The 20,632-nt window shown below is 42.2% G+C and overlaps 1 protein-coding gene across 3 annotated transcripts in view; it reads right to left on the minus strand.

The window, feature by feature from the left end:
- INPP4B (inositol polyphosphate-4-phosphatase type II B) overlaps window positions 1–20,632 on the minus strand; it is a 698,485-nt gene that overhangs the window by 650,089 nt on the left and 27,764 nt on the right. The window lies entirely within an intron of this gene.

Consider the following 20,632-nt stretch of genomic DNA (forward strand, 5'->3'; position numbering starts at 1 on the left):
ACAGCGCAGCAGGTAAGTATGATGCTTCTAATATTGTAATATTGCTAAGTAACCATGGCAACCAGGCCTGCAATATCGTCCTGGTTTCCATGGTTACCGATCGGAGCCCCAGCGATTAAACTGGGACTCCGATCGGAACTCTCCGCTGCCACTAATGATGGGGGGGGGGGGGGAAGAAAGAGGGGAGGCCGCACACTGGCCACCAATGATATTAATACAATAGAGGGGTGGCCGGGGGGGGGGGGGGGGCGCACACTGGCCACCAATGATATTACAATAGAGGGAGGGGGGGCGCACGCTGGCCACCAATGATATTACAATAAAGAGAGGGAGGGGGGGCGGGGGAGGCCGCACACTGGCCACCAATGATATTACAATAGAGGGGGGGGGCGGGGGGGCCGCACTGGCCACCAATGTTATTCAAACTGGGGAGGGAGGGGGTCTGCCCCCTCCTGCCTGGCAGCCCCTGATCTCTTATAGGGGGCTATTATATGCACAATTAACCCCTCAGGTGCAGCACCTGAGGGGTTAATTGTGCGGATCTCAGCCCCCTGTAAGAGATCGGGTGCTGCCAGGCAGCAGGGGGCAGTCTTGTACACAGTTTGTAGTATATTCTAACTAGAAGCGTCCCCATCACTATGGGAACGCCTCTGTGTTAGAATATACTGTCTGATATGAGTTTTCACAAAGTGAAAACTCATCTCTGAAAAAGCTTTTATGCAGACGGATCTTCGGATCCGTCTGTATGAAAGTAACCTACGGCCACGGATCACGGACGCGGATGCCAATCTTGTGTGCATCCGTGTTCTTTCACGGACCCATTGACTTGAATGGGTCCGTGAACCATTGTCCGTCAAAAAAATAGGCCAGGTCATATTTTTTTGACGGACAGGATACACGGATCACGGATGCGGCTGCAAAACGGTGCATTTTCCGATTTTTCCACGGACCCATTGAAAGTCAATGGGTCCGCGAAAAAAAACGGAAAACGGCACAATGGCCACGGATGCACACAACGGTCGTGTGCATGAGGCCTTATTTTGTTTCTATCGATACATGCCCTCGAAGTTCAGGCCTCTCTACAGCACATGCCCCACTGACAGCTCTACATAGAACATCTGTGCAGAACACCCTTGAACTTTCTCATACACATTAGATTTTCAGCATTCTAACCCGATTTCCGTGAGACTGACTGACTATCTGAAAGGTATGTCCCGAGGAACAGAATTTATGAACTCACAGTAAAATAAATTTGTCACAGATTTTGGTGCTAACTTGCTGTCAATTTCAGCCTCTGCATTGCAAAAGGTGAAATCCATGGTGGAAATGTGTGCCAAAATTTTCAACAATCCACATCATATGTCATTTTATGCTGCAGATTATTATTTTTTTGCAGTGTATGGATGAGATTTTTCAAAATCTTATTTACATTGCTGGCACTCTAAAATGCTGCAGAATTTCCACATGCAAATCTGCAGGGCAATTCCATAATGCCTATGCCCCATCTCATACTGTAATGTATATAGGGACTTTCCCATTTTTCCCTGAAACGATGCTGGGGGAAAAATGGGCAAAGGAAGTTAATTTTCAACTCTCAATTAAGGATGAGCGATCCATTTCAAACCAAACCAGGACCAGTCCAAACTTTGCTATTTTTCAGACGGCACAAAAACCCAAATATTTTCATGTTTGTTTCGGACGTATCCACTGATGTAGCGCCATTTTAGTGCAAATGTCGTGGGAAAAAGCACTAAGGAGGAAGAAGAAGGGTTTTCACATGACCCTGAGAGGAAGTGGGGGATCTTTTTAGTTTGAAAAACTGTATATATCAGTGATTATCTCCACCCACACACACACAGTTTAGTTTCAATAATTTTTTTTACATTTTTTAGGGGGGGGGGAGTTTAATGAATTAAATTAAACCAACATATAGGTAATCAATACAGTAATACATCGGCTAGGACACCTAATTTCTTGTGAGCGATAATGAGAAATCGAGCCTAAGGCCTCAATCGTCCATTTTCATGAATTCCATTTCCACATGGTTGGAATTAATTAATTTAAATATTTTTTCTTGGGTAGGGGGGTTCAACTTCAATTTAAAAAAAAAAATAGCATATAGGAGATAAGTAGTAAAGCAAAACACAGGGTAGAGAACCAACTTTCCTGTGAGTGATAACAGGAAATTGAGCGTCAGGCCTCAATTGTCCGCTTCCATGAATTCCATTTCCACACTGTTGGAATTTAAACATTTTGGGAATTGTTTAGTTTAATAAAACCAGCAAGTGATCAGCATAGCAATACTCAGACTATGGCAATTACTTTCCAGTGAGTATTAATGAATTTAGGCCTAAATTCGTTCCCTTTCATTTCCATCTCCACATTGTGTCAATTTTTTGGGGGGTTATTAAATATACTCAAATCAGCATATACGCGATTACTACACCAATAAACAAGGTAGCACACAATATTATCTGAGAGGTCCAAATATGTCAGGGCTACGGAAAGGTTCGAAATGAAAGACCCAAAGCCAGAATGTGGGTAATAGCAGCACCAGTTATCTGGCCAGAAATACAGGGTGGCTTAATAAAAAGTAGTCTGCCTGCAGCGATAATATGGCAAGATGAATGAGCAATTCACAAAAGATGCTGAAAGTGGTCTCCATTCACATCTATGCATCTTTGGGCACATCAGATTATGCTGGCTGATACTGCTTGCAGCTCTTCAACAGTGAAGCATGAGATAGTGTTTGTGATGTTTTCCTTGAGTTCATCCAGGGTATTCTGTTTCCCCACAGATAGAAATCGCATGTGGACAAGTTTGGGAAACGTGGTGGCCATAACCCTTTGCTCAATCAAGATGGCCACCATGGCCTCTTCACATGCAAATAGATGAGGGATGTATTAGAGATGAGCGAATTTCTCAAAAATTCAGATTTGGTCGGTTTGCCGAATTTCAAAATAATTTGTGGCGAATCGCATTAAAAAAAACAGACATTTTCTGGCTGCAGAGAGCCTGTATAGTGGTGTAGAACACTGTGCCTTGCAGCAACATGCATAGTGAGTCTGTTGTGGTAGTGAAACGATACTGTGAGTCAGTATTACACGCAGATGACCGATGTCGCTCTTAAAATCGCTGCACACTTCACTTCTTTGGGCAGTTACGGGGCCAAAACTGACCAAATAACTCAAATTTGAATTCAACCTTATAGGTCGATGTTAGTGTCAGGTATAAAGTACCGTGCAGAGGCCCAAGATCCTACTATAGCATGAAAGAGCACACTTCTTTTACACCGTCATCAGCTGTAGAGGTCTACAGAACCTGTTCTATTAAACGCTTATACAAGTCGAGCCCCCCGAGAGAGGGTGTCAGCAGTAAGTTTGTGTTGACATCACTGACTATTTTGTCCTTCCTCTGATCCATCAGAACAATAACCCTCCCAAGAAACGGATCCTGTCTGTTGAGCATCCACCTTCATTCAGTCAGCATTTGGTCAGTAATCCATGAGTATTGCTAATGCCAAAAAAAAAAAAAAAACCAACAACAGGAGTGGATCCAAAACAGAGATAACACGTGAATGGAATATTTGCATGTCTTTTGTGTTTTGTACCCACTCATGCTTTTGGCTACCAAATCATAAACCAATTCTGATAGGACCATATAGGCCTTAGAGCTGCTACACGAACAGGATCCGTTGTGTGTCTCATGTTCCTTCCTTCTGACAGATCAGAAGAAGGGTCAAATAAATGATGATATCAACCAGGCCAAAAAGGCAAAATAGTGGTCCAGTCATGAAGTGGGGAGAGTGGGAACAGCATGAGATGTCCACAAGGTGGCCCAATGACATAGTGTAGAGGTGGCAGAAGCATCAGGAGACCACAGAGTCGCAAGGTAACATAGTGTGGAGGTAGCAGCAGCATCATGAGATCACAGAGTGACATAGTGTGAAGGTGGGTGAAGAAACCAGTCTCTTTTGTCAAGGTTTGGGTGAAGCAGCATGGATGATCTAATCTGATGCATCAGGCGTTGGTGGGGGGAAATCCTGGCTGATCCACGCCCGATTCATCTTGACAAAGGTCAGTCTCTCCACATTTTGGGTGGACACGCGAGGTCTCCTTGGGATAACTATGGCTCCCGCCGCACTAAACACCCGCTCTGAGGCCACACTACTGGCCGGGCAGGACAGCTTTTCCAGGGCAAACTCGGCCAGTTGCGGCCACAAATCCAGTTTGGATGCCCAGTAGTCCAGCGGATCTTCAATGATGACTGGCATGGTGCACTCCAAGTATGCCACCACCTGCTTGGTTCAGGTTCTGCTCTATGTCTAGCTGCTGGTGAGTAGTTTCTTCACTATGCAGATGACAAAAGCTTCTCATCAGCGACTCTAGACTCAGGCTGCTGCTGCTGATGGAGCTGGTACTGCTCCTTCCACCCCCTCCCAGCAGCCATGGCAGTGGAACATGAGTGCAGACAGACCTGAAAGAGGATGGACAATGGCGCAGATAGGCATCGGCCAATTGACTATATAGGATGTCTCTATAGTAGTTCAGTTTGTCCCCCCTCTCAGAAGGTGTAAAAAAGGCCCCCCATTTTGGACCGGTAGCCAGGGTCTAACATGATGGAGAGCCTGTAGTCATCCCTCTGCCTTATGGTGACAATTCGGCTGTCACTACGCACGCAAGCAAGTGAGCATGCAGAGGGCCATTTGCGCAAGTAACTCAGAGAGACTCCCTGCCTCCATCTCCACTGCATACTGCCACACTGTGTCTGGGTCATCTGCCTCATCTTCCTAATGCTCTTCCCTCTGCTCCTGCTCCTCCTCTCCTGTCACCTGTGTAGAAAAAACGCCCATTTTGCTACACATTGCTTGTGCTCCAATGTCCTCCTTTTCCTCCTCCTCCTCCTCCTCCAGTTCAGCTCCCACAGGGCTCATGTGGCCGTGAGGCTGGGAACGTTGCAATGCCACTGCCCCAGAGGCCCCCTAGAAATGGAAGATGGGTTACTGCAGATTCTGGTAGATTTAGAGTTGTTGATAGAAGACATGTCCCACAGTCTGTGGCTCTCCATAATTCATTTACAGCACTTTCAGAGTGCAAGAGCAACATGGAGGATGGCTCAGGCACAGTAGGTGAGGAACAATCATCTCCTATGCCTAAAGTATGCAAGACTGCAGCCAAAGACAAAAAGGATAAGGTGAGGACTGATAGTAAGCAACTGTTGGTGGGCGATTCTATCATAAGAGGTGTGAAATTTGAGGAAAATGGTTTTGTGAGATGTCTCCCTGGTGCTACCGCTAGCAGGGACAGACAACGCATTCTTAATATTGTTAGGCAAGCAAAGCAGGAAAGGGAGGTGGATGTTATTGTCCATCTTGGGACAAATGATATGGCTTGCAATGAGGTTTCAAAGGTGAAGGAAGCTTTTCACACACTTGGTAATGATATATTGGAGGTTGCATCGACTGTTTTATTCTCTGCAGTTTTGCCTGTGCATAACAGGAAGATGCGCATTAAGGAATTCAATGTATGGCTTGGTAAATGGTGTCTGAACCAAGGGTTTGTGTCTCATGTTAGCTCTCGTTGGAATGGAAAAGAACTGTACAAGAAAGATGGTTTGCATCTTTCTCTCAAGGGAACGAATGTCCTCAGTGAACAGTTCAAAGTATTTGCTAAGTAGCATTTAAAATAAGAAAGGGGGGCAAAAGAGTGATAATCCAGCAGTCCGACTGCCACTCGGAACAATGCCAGAATATGCCAGTAGCACATAGGTTAAGAAAAGACAAGCTCAGAGTCTTGTCTACAAATGCTCGCAGTTTAGGGAAAAAGATAAATGAACTTGAGTCTATAATGGCATCTGAGAATATAGATTTAGTGTCTGTTACTGAGACATGGTTCAATGGGAGTAATGGCTGGGATAAAACAATACCAGGGTTCACTCTATATAGGAAAGACAGAGAAGGCAAGAAAGGGGGAGGGGTGGCCCTGTATGTGAAAGATAGCATAAAATCGAATTTAATACAAGTTAGTGAGACCAATTTAGAGTCAGTTTGGGTTACGTTGCAGCTTGATAATCATAAAGATAACTCGTGTAGGTGTGATATATAGACCACCTGGCCAAGTCAAAGAATTAGATGATCTACTAGTAGAGGAAATAGCTAAAATGACATTGAAAAGGAGAAGTTATTATGGGAGACTTTAATCTTCCTGATGTAAACTGGAAAACCAAAATAGCTAGTTCTGCCAGGAGTACAGATATTCCAAATTCCCTACTGGGATTATCTCTACAGCAAGTAGTGGAGGAGCCAACCCAGAAGGAGGCCATTTTAGATTTAGTATTCACAAATGGGAATTTGGTATCTGATATTACTGTAGGGGAAAGCTTGGGATCTAGTGATCACCAGTCAGTGTGGTTTACTATAAGTACAGTGACTAAGTCACACCACACAAAAACAAAAGTTTTAGATTTTAGAAAAACTGACTTTTCTAAAATTAGATTAGAGGTATACGAGTCCCTATCAGATTGGAACAGTTTCAACGGAGTCCAGGAGAAATGGGACTACTTAAAAGTGGCACTATTGAAGGCAACAGATAATTGCATTAGGCTTGTCAGTAAAAGCAAAAAAAAAAAAGGAAGAGACCACTGTGGTACTCGGCAGAGGTGGCCAAAATCATTAAAAACAAAAAGATTGCATTTAGTAATTATAAAAAATAAAATAAAAAACGAGGATGACAGGCACATTATAAGATTATGCAGAGAGAGGCCAAGCAAGTTATAAGAGCTTCTAAAGCACAGGCAGTAGAGAAATTAGCTCAGTCAGTGAAAAAAGGCGATAAAGACATTCTTCAGATACATAAATGAAAAAAGGAAACTAAAACAAGGAATTACCTAATTAAAAACAAAAGAAGGAAGGTATATGGAAGAAGATAAAGAACTAGCTGACTGCCTCAATGAATACTTCTGTTCAGTTTTTACAAAGGAAAATGAAGGAAAAGGACCTCAGTTAGGAAGGAAGACTAGTGAATCTTTTTATGCATGTGTCTTTACAGAGGAAGAGGTTCTAAGTCAGCTGTCTAAAATTAATACAAATAAGTCACAGGGGCCTGATGGGATACACCCAAAGCTATTAAAAGAGCTTAGTGATGAATTAGCAAAACCATTAACAGGTTTCATTTAACCAATCACTGTTAACAGGAGTCGTCCCAAAAGATTGGAAATTAGCAAATGTTGTGCTCATTCACAAGAAAGGTAGTAGGGAGGAATCGGGCAACTATAGGCCAGTAAGCCTGGCATCAATAGTGGGAAAATTGATGGAAACCATACTTAAGGAGAGGATTGTGGAACATCTAAAATCCCATGGATTGAAAGATAAAAAACAGCATGGGTTTACTTCAGGGAGATCATGTTAAACAAATTGTATAGATTTTTTTGATTGGGTGACTAAAATAATAGATGGCGGAGGTGCAGCAGACATTGCTTATCTAGACTTTAGTAAGGCTTTTGATACTGTCCCACATAGAAGGCTTATCAATAAATTACAGTCTTTGTGCTTGGACTCCCATATTGTTGAATGGATTAGGCAGTGGCTAAGGGACAGACAACAGAGGGTTGTAGTCAATGGAGTATATTCAGACCATGGTCTTGTTACCAGTGGGGTACCTCAGGGATCTGTTCTGGGACCCACATTGTTTAATATCTTTATCAGCGAAATTGCAGAAGGCCTCGATAGTAAGGTGTATCTTTTTGTTGATGACACAAAGATTTGTAACAGGGTTGATGTTCCTGGAGGGATACACCAAATGGAAAAGGATTTAGGAAAACTAGAGGAATGGTCAAAAATCTGGCAACTAAAATGTAATGTTGATAAGTGCAAGATAATGCACCTGGGGCGTAAAAACCCAAGAGCAGAATATAAAATCAGTGATACAGTCCTAACCTCAGTATCTGAGGAAAGGGATTTAGGGGTCATTATTTCAGAAGACTTAAAAGATAGAGCAGCAGGAAATGCTAGCAGAATTCTTGGGTGTATAGGGAGAGGCATTACCAGTAGAAAGAGGGAGGTGCTCATGCCGCTCTACAGAGCACTAGTGAGACCTCATTTGGAGTATTGTGCGCAGTACTGGAGACCATATCTCCAGAAGGATATTGAAACTTTGGAGAGATTTTAGAGAAGAGCTACTAAACTAGTACATGGATTGCAGGATAAAACTTACCAGGACAGATTAAAAGGACCTTAACATGTATAGCTTGGAAGAAAGACGAGGCAGAGGGGATATGATGGAAACTTTTAAATATATAAAGGGAATCGACAAGGTAAAAGAGGAGAGAATATTTAAAAGAAAAAAAAACTGCTTCAAGAGGACATAGTTTTAAATTAGAGGGGCAAAGGTTTAAAAGTAATATCAGGAAGTATTACTTTACTGAGAGAGTAGTGGATGCATGGAAAAGCCTTCCTGCAGAAGTGGTAGCTGCAAATACAGTGAAGGAGTTTAAGCATGCATGGGATAGGCATAAGGCCATCCTTCATATAAGATTGGGCCAGGTTCTATTGATAGTATTCAGTATATTGGGCAGACTAGATGGGCCAAATGGTTCTTATCTGCCGACACATTCTATGTTTTTATGAGATGTAGGCACCATGTCTCCAGTCCCCAGACCAGCCAGATTTACCAGCATCTTTTCCAGGATATGATAGTTGAATGACGTTTTTCATCCCGTAGTCCTGGCGACTGACAAATAAAGTGGCCTCCTCAAAGGGCACGAGCAAACGACAGGTGTCACGCATGAGCTGCCACTGGCTAACATCGAAGTTACACAGGGGAGTACCTCTGTCCACCTATATCATCAAAAAATAATTTATGGCTTTTCTCTGTTCATACAGTCGGTCCAACATATGGAGGGTGAAATTCCAATGGGTGGAAACATCGCATATCAGCCTATGTTGGGGGACACCATTCTGCCCCTGTAGCTCAAGGAGAGTGTGTTTGATGGTGTACGAGTGGCTGAAGTGCATGCAAAGTTTCCTGGCCATTTTTAGGATGTCTTGCAGATGGGTGGAAGACTTCAGGAAATGCTTGCCAACTAGATTGAACACGTGCGCCATGCAGGGCGCATGGCTCAGCCCTCCTTGATGCAGCAGCGACACAATGTTCTTCCCTTTGTCGGTCACCATGGTTCTGATTTTGAGTTTTCGCAGAGAAAACCAGGATTCGATTTCTTGCTGAAGGGCGCGGAGCAGTTCCTCCCCTGTGTGACTTCGTTCACCCAGGCAAACTAGGTGCAGAGCAGCATGACACCGCCGTGCCCTGCACATGTGGTATGCTGGTGGGGCACTGTGAATTGTCCCTGCAGCGTCACTTGGTCAGGTTTAATGGTTTGGATGGGCAGAAACCACATTTACCCAGTGAGCCGTAAAGGACATACATTGTCCTTGACCGTAGTTACAGCTACACACGTCGGCGCTGCCGTGCACTTTGGCAGACACCGACAAGCTCAAGGACTGGCCCACCTTCTGTTCTACATATGTGTTCAAGGCTGGTACTACCCTTTTGGCAAAGAAATTACGGCTTGGGACTCTCCACCTTAGCACGGCACAAGCCATCAATTCTCTGAAAGGTGCAGAGTCCACCACTTGGAAAGGGAAGGACTGCAGTACCAGCAACTTGGCCAGGAGCACGTTCATCTGAGTGCACACATACTGTTGTCTCTTGGCAATCACTTCGGTGATCGATTGCTGACGGAATGACTGACTAGGAGGAGGAGGAGGAGGAGCATCAGGACCAGCAGATGATGGGAAGGACAGAAAGCTTCTTTTGGCGGTAGCTGCAGCAGGCTGGACCACCATATTGGAGTCACGTTTCTCCCAGGACACTTTATGTTGACGCAGTGCAGTGGTGCCAACAACATTGGCACCCTGGCCACGCTTACCCTACTGCCCACAGATTCGACAAATGGCCATGTTCACCTCAACCGGCGGCTTAACAAAAAACTGCCACACCGCCGAGTAGATGATTTTACCACCAACACTCCTCACTGACTGACCGCTACTACCACTGCCTCCGTGAACCCCTGCACCACTACTTTCCGGGCCAGTAGGCTCCTGCGAAGTGGGTGGTCTACCCCGGGCACATTTGGCTGCCGATCTCCCACGGCTGCCATCCTGCTGACTCCCGCCCACCTACCTACTTGCTGGCTCCACCGCTGCCTCACACGCAAGCTGCCTCCCTCTTCTCCCGATGATAAGGCCCCTTCATCACCCGGCTCCCAATTGCGATTGGCTACATCATTATCGAATACTGTCTGCACGTCACTCAACGGTCTCTGAGCCAGGAACCTGACCGCTCGCAACACCAGCTCCCACGCCACTCTTCTCATCAATACTTACCTACATGCTTACCGGAGGAAGTGACGGATGTCTTCTTCAGATCTTGGCTGGGCAGTAGCTGCTAACTGTCCTCTAGTACCTCATCCTCGCTGTATAGTGGAGCTAAGCCCACAGCATATAGCACTTCTCTGGCTGAGGGAACAGAAAAGGACTGCGGCAGGTTGAGGACAGGTGAGGGCACAGGGCCTGCTCCCGGGCCATGCCAACTAAGGGTTGTGTCTGACGAACCCACCGACTCTTGGCTGGGGGTGTCTGATGTCACTTGCGACGAAGTTGAAGATAGAGTCAACCATTCAAAAACCGCTGGGTTGCTGTTCAAGACACGACCGCTAGCTGACACCGGTAGCACAGGCGTCTCGAAGTGACAACTGCTGCCCCCCATACTCTGCTACAACCTGTGCTTGCGCCATAAACATTTAGGCCTGTGGCCCTCCCCTGTGCAGGACCTGTCACTTCTCTGTCTGACATACTGTTAGATCAAATAAGTAAATAAAAAAGAAATTAATACATGCCAAAAAGTGCTGTAATTTTCTCACTTCACCACATGGCTAATAAGCCCCTTTTGTTTCCCCACTAATACACTTCAAAAAAGGCTGTCATTTTCTCGCTTCACCATACAACAGCTAATAAGCCCCTTTTTTCCCCACTAATGCACGCCAAAAAAAGGCTTTAGAACATACAACTGTGGCTGTGAACGGCAAATAAAGTTGTTGTTTTTTGCCACTAATACACACCAAAAAGGACTGTAATTTTCCCACTTCACCACACAGCTGTTAATAAGCCCTTTTTCTTTTTCCCCACTAATACACACCAAAAAAAGGCTTTAGCACATATAACTGCGTCCGTGAACGGCAAATATAGTTTTTTTTTGTTGCCACTAATACACTCCAAAAAGGGCTGTAATTTTCTCACTTCACCACACAATAAGCCCCTTTTTCCCCCACTACTACATGACAAAAAAGGCTTTAGAACATATACAGTATATATAACTGCACTGCACAAGGGCTAATAAGACCCCAAGAACAAGAATGGTTTGCTGGAATTACAGAGGTATTGCAAACCTGAAATGAGCAGCAGTATAATGGCAATTTGGATCCGCAGTCAGTGCAGCAAGGTGTAATAGAATTGCTCCTATTACCCAGGCTGTACACTCCCCTATTGGACCCTGTTCTCCTTTTATAGTGTGGAATAATTTTTCCCTATCTTTTCCATACACTTCTAATGTTCTTTCCCTGAACTTTTATTGGGCAAAATATAGCGCATGGTAACATCTCTCCCTGTACTAAACACACTGGAAAATGGTTGAATCCAAGATGGCTTAGGCTATTTATCGGGCTGTGACATCACAGGGCTGGCTGCTTATTGGCTGCATGCATGGCATTGTGGGTGATCCTTTGTTCCCAGAGTTCCTTGCTCCATGTCCTAACATGTGCAGCAGCCATTTTAGCAACAAAAAAAATAGTCGGAAATTCGGATTCGGTGCGATTTGAGTAATTCCTGAAATTCAGATCGAATTCCACTTCGTTAGCTTCGATTCGCTCATCTCTAGTGAGTATGTTTCCAAGGAAAATTGATTTGTTATCACAAAGCACAAGGAAATTTGGCTCCGCAGCTAATCAAATTTTTTCCTGAAATTTGGATCGAAGTCTACTTCGGATACTTCGATTCGCTTAACACTACTAGTAACTAAGGTCCTCAAGCCAAAACTACTGGATGTTCAAGGGAAAGTGGCTGGGTCCTAAAGAAGTTAAGTAAAACTACAAATGAGGGGGTTTACAGGAGTTCTATTGATTTCAATGAATTTGAGCATGCATGTGCGACCAAGAATAAACCCTTTGCTCTAGGGCATGTTGCTGGAACCCCGTCTGATCTGACTTACAAGACATCTCATTGCTATAACATATTTTGTTGCAAAATGCCTTTAAAGGCTTCTTCATAAAACAGATAGCATTCCTCTAATGAGGCTACTAGGCTTTCAAGTTCTAATCAATAAAACATCTTGTAATTTTTACACAATTAAAATTCATTATGTGAAGAAAAATGCTATTTTTTCCCCTCTGATATGCAAGCTCTCATAAATGCCCTGAAAGGTTATTGATTGTTTATAAAAGCCATGAGAATCTGTAGTGTGCATTGTCTGCTTTTTACATATCCACATCTATTATATGAGCTGCATTCAGTTTTTTCATCTTCGCCTGGAGGCATATGTATGTATCCCTAAATTAAATTCATGGATAAGAAAACACAGTCTATGATCAACTTACTCATCTCTTCAGGATTACTTAGGTCACATAATAATATGCACTTACGGTCACAGCCCAAGGGCCACATACAAAGAGGACCAATTTATCCATAGTTCATTCAACTCTACTGTCATTCTTACATTGCTACTCTCCTTGCATCATAACGCGCTTTATGCCTTGCTCAGTTATTGCCGGAATGTCTATGCAGTATTATAAGAAAAGGGGCTTTGCCGAATCGAGGTGTGTCCTACAATGCAGTGTTTTGCGCCAAATCTTTGCCGAAATTCTGACATAAAACTCTGTCTGAAATAAAGCCAACTAATAAAATAGACAGACATAATATTAACATAAAATAAAATAGACTAAAAATATCCCTGCACCATATTTATCATCTAATCTGATAAGTCTGATGCATGTCTAGACAGCCTATGTTTATGCTATATATAGGATTAGTAAATATGGGTCAGTGTTTTGGGCTCATTGGCATTTTTTATCAAAAGACATCATGCATTTTTCTGCCAATGCAACTAGATGCGTACTGTGTGCAACCAAACGGAGGTCACCGCCTCAGTCCCATCAAGAGTCACAATAGAAAAAGGCAGCACTTCAAAAACGCGAAAAAGAAACCTTCTATGGATTCACCAATTTGTGATGTTTCAGCTCCTAGCTGGGTTGCTGTGCCATGTCATCCTTAAAAACACAGATGCTGAATTTGTATAGAGACGCTATGTTTTAGCTTCACGTGTAGCACTCAGGCCACACCAGTAAGGGGCGGCATTTACACTACCCTTCTACCTGTTTTACGTTTGTTTAGCCGATCACTATCTTTATAAATAAATAAATAAAATAAAATAAGTCTCTGGTACGTTGCCTTTTTCTGCATCGCAGGTCCTAATCGTGAAGTTAAATGCCCCTGACGAAGCTTTTCGAAGCGAAACCCGGGTCGGGTATTTGCAAATTTTATACTGCTTGTATTCTATTCACTTTTGTGGGTCTAATAAATACTGTTATTCAGTTTATGTTGGCATTTCACTATTGTGGCTATCCTTTGGTGTCTGACAGAGGCGAATGAGTGGAAACTCTGCTGCTTTCTGTGGCCTTTTGCTTCCCTATATCCACAGATTATTGGAAGGAGTCTAAAGTGGTGTTTTTCCTGCCTTCTGGAGCAGCGCGGTCCAACTGGAAAAACGACCACTATCTTATTTTATCTACAGTGTATGTTCAGAAGGCAGGCTGATTTTCAACTACTAAACTACTTGAATTTTGACATCACATGGCTGAGAATCCACGTAAAAATAAAAATTGCAAGCATAGGTACAGAAGAACTGGGCTACAGGGGAGTTAGAGCTCTTAGTTAAGTGCATTAGAAGTTATTAATTGCTTGTTAATTAGAACTCCTCGGAGTCCTAATTTCCCCTTACAGCTGCTTATTTTACAGCAATTTATACTCTAGACACATCTAATTTATATGGATAAATCATGATCTTCTACTGAGACATTTCAATGTATTCTGTGACCTCAAAATGTACAGGGAGTTCTTGTCATATTCATATTTAATATTCGGGTTGTACCCTTAGGCTGGTGTCACACATACATTTTTTTCTGGCGTTTTTGATACATTTTTTTCTGGCGTTTTTGCTCCAGATGTTGCATGGAAGTCTATAGGAAATATAAAATTCACGACAAACTTTTTTTTTGTGGTGGCATTTTTTAAAAATAACTTTTAGGTGCATTTTTGCGTAAATGCTTTTTTTTTTTTTTTAAATAGCATCACGCTCTGGGTGTGACATTTTTCCATAGACTTTTCATTAGTAGAAAAAAAAAAATGACAAAAACAATGGCAAGAAAAACATTTTGTGACTGACAAAAGAAATCCCTAAAAATGCTTATAAAAACACTTTCCTGGCATTTTTAACAAAGCAAAAATAACAGCAACATTACAACCAAGGCAGCGCATATCTATACAAGGGAAACTGTCGCCTAACAGGGACAGAGCAATATAACACACTGCTATAGCAGCTCCTGAGAAAACTCAACACCAATTGTCACATCCCACTCGTGGATTTATGCCTTTTATGTCATATTATTGTATTTCATGTATTTTGCTTTTTGTTAGTTTGTCTCTGCTGGCTCCTTGTTATGCTCTGATGTAATTAGCTCCTGCCTTCTTCCTGGTAGCCATTCTTGTTTATCTCTTGTGTTCAGTTATCTCCTGTTGAACTCTGGCAAAGTATCATCTTTTTCACCTGTTTTGTGTTATACAAGTTTTCAGCATGAAAATACTGCAAATGCTGGTCCGATACAGACAAACCGAGAAACAGTGTCTCAAGAGCCTCACACTTGCAGCCTAGTTACAGTAATTTGAAGAACCAAAGTAATGGCAGACAGAAATGTCACGTGCACCACACCAACAACTGCTTCATGATCCAATCTGCACTTATTGTGCAACTATGGGTAAGCGGACTGTGGGCCCAATATAAGTTGACAGAAACATAATCAGCCATGTACATCTTCACAATTCTATGCACAGTTAACTGATCATCAGCGTGAACATGTCGCACACATCCCTGTGGCAAATTCATACAACTTTTGCAGAAGAACATAAGGTAAGAAAAGTGTTGAGGCCTCCACAGACATCGGACCTAGTGATGTGCAACTCTTGTCTGTGGGGTTACATGAAAGGGTCTATCACATCACTCCCCAGGGAGTGCCAGAACTGAAAGAGAAATTGAAATTCAATTCCAAAATATGGAACGTGAGGGTGTTCCTGAACATGATAAGATGGGCAAAACTTTGTATAGTCATATTTTGCCACAGCTTTCAAAGTATGTTTAAGGTCACTTTCGATTTGGAATATCCATTTTTGCCCAAGCTTTAAAGTCATTAACTTTAGGGCTCATGCACATAAACATATTTTTTTCTTGTGTACATTACATTTTTTGAGGGCCCGTATGTGGAACCGCTCACTTCAGTGGGGCTGCAAAATAATAAAAATATGGAAATGACTCTGTGGGCATTCCGTGTCCATATGTCAGTTCAAAAGTAGAACATACGGATGTAGCAGGGTTAACACACATGCTTTATGAGACATGTTGTTATCTAAACTAAATGCAACTAAATGCGTTAAGCAATTGCTTTTCAATGGCTTTTGTTTCAAGGTAACGCGATGAGTTAAGAAATTTGAGTTAAGAGTGTGTGTGTGTGTGTGTGTGTGTGTTACCCCTGCTACATCTGTATAGAACATGTCCTATTATTGTTTGTATTATGGACAAGGATAGGACTGTTCTGTTAGGGGCCGGCCCTTCCATTCCACAAAATGTGGAATGCACACAGCCAATATATGTGCTTTGCAGATCCGCTATTGCGGGCCACAAAACGCATATGGTAATGTGAATGTACTTATGCTGCTGAGGGCAGTATAAAGTAGTGATAGACACACTGATCACAAGGGTGTCTCACTCATGAGCTAATATTATGTGGTTGCTGAGAACCAGCATTATAATCATTGTAGTCAGAGTCTGGTAAAGAGTCATGGCTGCCTGAGAAGAGTCATGGTTATTCACTAGGTCCCCCTTTCCCTGCCCACCTTCTGATGATTGTGTTCTCTTCTTAGTTTCTTCCCTAAGAGAAAACTGAGAGCCATTAGGGAGTGGGCTGAGAAAGCAGGAGATTATGAATAGTCATGACTCTTCTCAGGCAGACTTGACTCTGTACCAGAACCGACTGCAACAAATTATAATGCTGGTTCTTGGCAACCACCTAATATTAGACCATGAGCAACAGCTGAATTCAGTGTGCGTGTCTCTACTTTATACTTCCCTCAGTGAGGGGCAGTATAAAGTTGATACCTAGTTCACTTTAACTTCTTGGTTGATGTCTCGCGATTCAATATCTCCACATAATTTTTCTTCCTCATAATTGTATCTACTTTTTGAAGTGCACCAGTTCCTCATGAATTAAAAGTTTTTAATTTTATCATGATCAAGCAAAAAAGGCAAGTAGGCCTTGAAGGTAGGCATTAAAATACTACCACAGATACAGCTTCAAATAACTTAAAGAGTAACTATATTTTTATTAACTTGTCCCTAATGCCCTGATAACTTTTCCCTTTTCCCTGAGCAGAGCGGGCTCCCTCCTGTGCCTGCTTCGCTAAGCTAAGAGTCCTGCATGTCGGCTCTTAGCGAAGCAGGATCCCGCTCCGCTCAGCTAATCCTGGCATAGCACATGTTTACAGAGTACCCATGTGCTATGCCATTTAGTAAACCTCTGGGGGGCACGGACAGGAACAGCAATGTGTGCTCCTGCCTGAACTCATTGCGCTGCAGCCCCATTGATAAAAATGTAAACTCCGTACTCTGTACACCGCTGAGAAGTCAGCAGTGTACAGAGAAGTAGATTTTAAGCATACGTGAAACGTGCGCTTTAGGGAGAGAAAAGTGTCATAAAAGTACAAAAAATAATGTATAAACTATATTACAAAAACTGTTATTAGGGCATTAGGGACAGATTAACAAAAATGTATACAAAAGTTTAGTTGTTCTTTAAATGATGGAACTTTCCAAAGCAATTTGAAGATGTGAAAACTTGGCTATGTAAACTTCTGACCCACTTGGGAGGTAATGAAAGAAATAATATATTAAATACATTATTATCTTTAGTATAATTAGTATTATTCTGACATTTCACATTCTTGAAATATAGCAGTGATCTCAACTCACCTAAAAGAGTCTTAAATGTCAGGAATTGTGAAAAACAGATTTTTAATGAAGGTGCATACAAACTTATGACTTCAACTGTATTGTCATACCAAACTGGCCTTCTATTATATGGATGATATATGGTAGTTATTCAATTAAAAGAGTGGTTTTTCATGAAAGACTGGTATCAGACTTCTATGCAAAACAAGGTTACATGTCAATCAATATAAGTCTATGATCTAGTTAGATCTCCTGCCAGTATATCAGTGTTTCTGCAGCTACAAAACCAGCACATCTCAGGTCGCAACAGCCTACAATTCATATACTGTATTTTCTGAGCACAGGCAGAAAGAAAGACTTGATCTCATAAGAATCATCCTGCCGTTGGACGACACCTGCTATTAGGTCTGTTGTCATATTCCAGACACACTAGCAAGCTAAACAGAACTGGAATGATTCAGCGGCCAAGCCAAGTGTTCAGACAGCTGGATCTCATCCAACTTGGATAACTACAAGGAGAAGACAATTTTCTAAATTAAGTTCGGAGGCAAAACATTTTTTTCTACAGGATTGGATGGGCTTTTTAGTAACAGGTCCATCATCTAGGCAGCACAAGGGGAAAAAAGGATTAGGAATCACCAGCAGCCAAATGTAAACATTGGTGTATATACTGTATATATCCTGTTATGTGATCCTGCATGCTAGTTATGTTTTATACATTAAAGGGATTGTCCAGATTACAGATATTGTTGACCTGTCCTCAGGACCAACTACAAATACTTCCGCTGATCAGCTGTTTGAAAGGGCCGTGGCATTCGTGCAAGCTCTGCATCCTCTTCAATGTTTACTCGTACGCCACCTCCTTTGCAGTGGTGGTACAGTGTAATTACAGATGTTCAAGTGAATGGAACAGAAAGCTGTAATTACACTGCATCATTGCTACAAGGGAGATGCCGTACACTGAAGATGACGCAACGCTGCTCTAACAGGAACTCCAAGTCCCCTTCAAATAGCTGATCAGTAGGGATGCTGGAGGTCGGACACCCACCGATCTGATATTAATTGCTTATCCTGGGGAAAGGTCATAAATATCTAAAGCCTTGACAACCTTTTTAAACAAAAATAGATTTTGAGTGGAAATTGTCTTTACTTCAGTACCAGAGGGTTTACTCCCTTCAATACCAAGCCTATTTTTGCAGACCATTTTCGTTTTGGAATCCCCATATTCAGAGATTTATAAACTGCTTTTAGCGGCTCTACATAAACTTGATTTTTGCAGGAGGGACATAAATGACATGCAACCTTTTATCTATGGGTCACTACATTTAAAGCAATACTAAATATGCTTATTTTTTTATGTTTGACTAATAGCATATCTCATGGAAAACAATAGTTTTTATGACAGCTCATTCAATAAACTATAACGTTTTCATTTTTCCATCAATGTTGCCATATACGGGCTTGTTAATTTGCGGGATGAGGTTCTTTTTTTTTCTAAATACAAAAACATTAATTGTTGATTAACTTCTGTTTTTGGAGGGGGGGGATGGAGAAAAAAAAAAACAATTTCACCATTGTATTTTTATGTTGTTGCAGTTTTTGTCATTTTTCGCTTTACACCCCAGAGCTGGGACCCACACCTATCTTACATTGATGTCAGTGTCTGAAATGGGAAATGGGAAAACACCACTTTTAAACCAGGTTCACCAAGGGCAGTTTAGTGAAGGTTTTTATTATTTATTTATTCTACTCACTTATATAGCACTGACATATTCTGCAGCGCTGTACAGACATTATCAACAATTGTTGTCCCACAGCGGAGCTGACAATCTAAGTTTCCTATCAATAGGTCTTTGGAGTGTGGAAGGAAACTGGAGTACCATGAGGAAACCCACGAAAACACGGGGAGAACATACAAACTCCATGCAGATGTTGTCCTTGGTCGGATTTGAACCTAGGACTCCAGTGCTGCAAGGCACCAGTGCTAACCACTGAGCCACCGTGTAATGTGTTGTCTTTAAAGCGGTGGTCCCATTAAAAATATTTTACAGTTTTTAAACCAGCATCTGGATCTGAATTCTTTTGTAATTGCATGTAATTAAAAATGTATCATAGCCACTGTGTTATTCAATATAATGTATCTGTATAGCGCCACTTGCGGTTTGTTTTTTTCTTTCTTTGTCCGGCTCACTAAGATGTCCGCACATGCTCAGTTTCATCCTTCAATTGCCTCCTGAGCGGTCATAGGAAGAGAGCACCCATAGAACAGACACGCCCCCTTAGCTACAGCAGAAAAGACACTCCCCATTCATTGCTCTGCTACATTTATATCAAGCAGGCAGCTCAAGGGGAGATTCCTGGATCCATGCGAGGTACGGGGTGGGCCTAGCTTGGTTACAAAGAGATTTTCATGTTACTATATGATGTCTGATTTAAATTTTTTACATTACTCATGGGATAACCCCTTTAAGCTAAAGCCAACCATAGATTCCAGAAAAAAAAATTAAAGTAAAAAGAAAAGACTTGCCCTTTTCATGCTTAAAGTGGATCCAACAGGAAGGAGAAGGTTAAGCCCCTACTTTATATTTCTCATTCTGATTGTTCCATTTATTCTTTGCACTTATTTGATAAATGGCAGATCAACAGATCAAGTCCCTTGCACTCAAAATACATTGTTAGATAAAGTATAATACCTTTTTTATGCAAACTCTATATAAATAGGTTTTCTTGATGGACAGTACTGCAAATTGGACTACAGTTTATGCTAATATGTATTTAAAAGGGACATTCTGGAGCATTGCTTAAAACATCACACAATTTGGGATTTCATTACTGGTAAATATGAATAGCGGTATGCATTGAACCATCACAATTTCTGTTGCCGGTATTCCAACATTTGGGGTCTTCACTTCCTGCCGATGTCTTGACAGAGCAGTAAATGCCTGTGGATGGAGCTCAACCAGTCAGTTTGTGCAGCGGTGACCTAACTAAACCAGTGATTGGCTGAGCAACAATCGTGGCCATTTCCTTCTGTGTCGTAACAGGAGCAAGTTCATAAAACTGTATCAAAAACTGCAGTCACATTTTTCCCAAAAAGTCTCTGGGGGTCATTTATTAAGAATGGTGTTTTAGATGCCAGTCTTAATAACCCCCTACATCCAGCGTTGGATCTGCCGAAGTTATGAAGAGGCGCAGGCCTCCACATAACCTTGGCGCATCCAGCGCCAGTCTAAATGTAAGACAGCTTCCTACCTGTCTTACATTTTTTCTAATGCCTAAAACAGGTGCTCAAAATGTTGAATGAGACAGGC

Source organism: Bufo bufo, chromosome 2, assembly GCF_905171765.1.
Source record: "Bufo bufo chromosome 2, aBufBuf1.1, whole genome shotgun sequence".
Taxonomy (NCBI): Eukaryota; Metazoa; Chordata; class Amphibia; order Anura; family Bufonidae; genus Bufo; species Bufo bufo.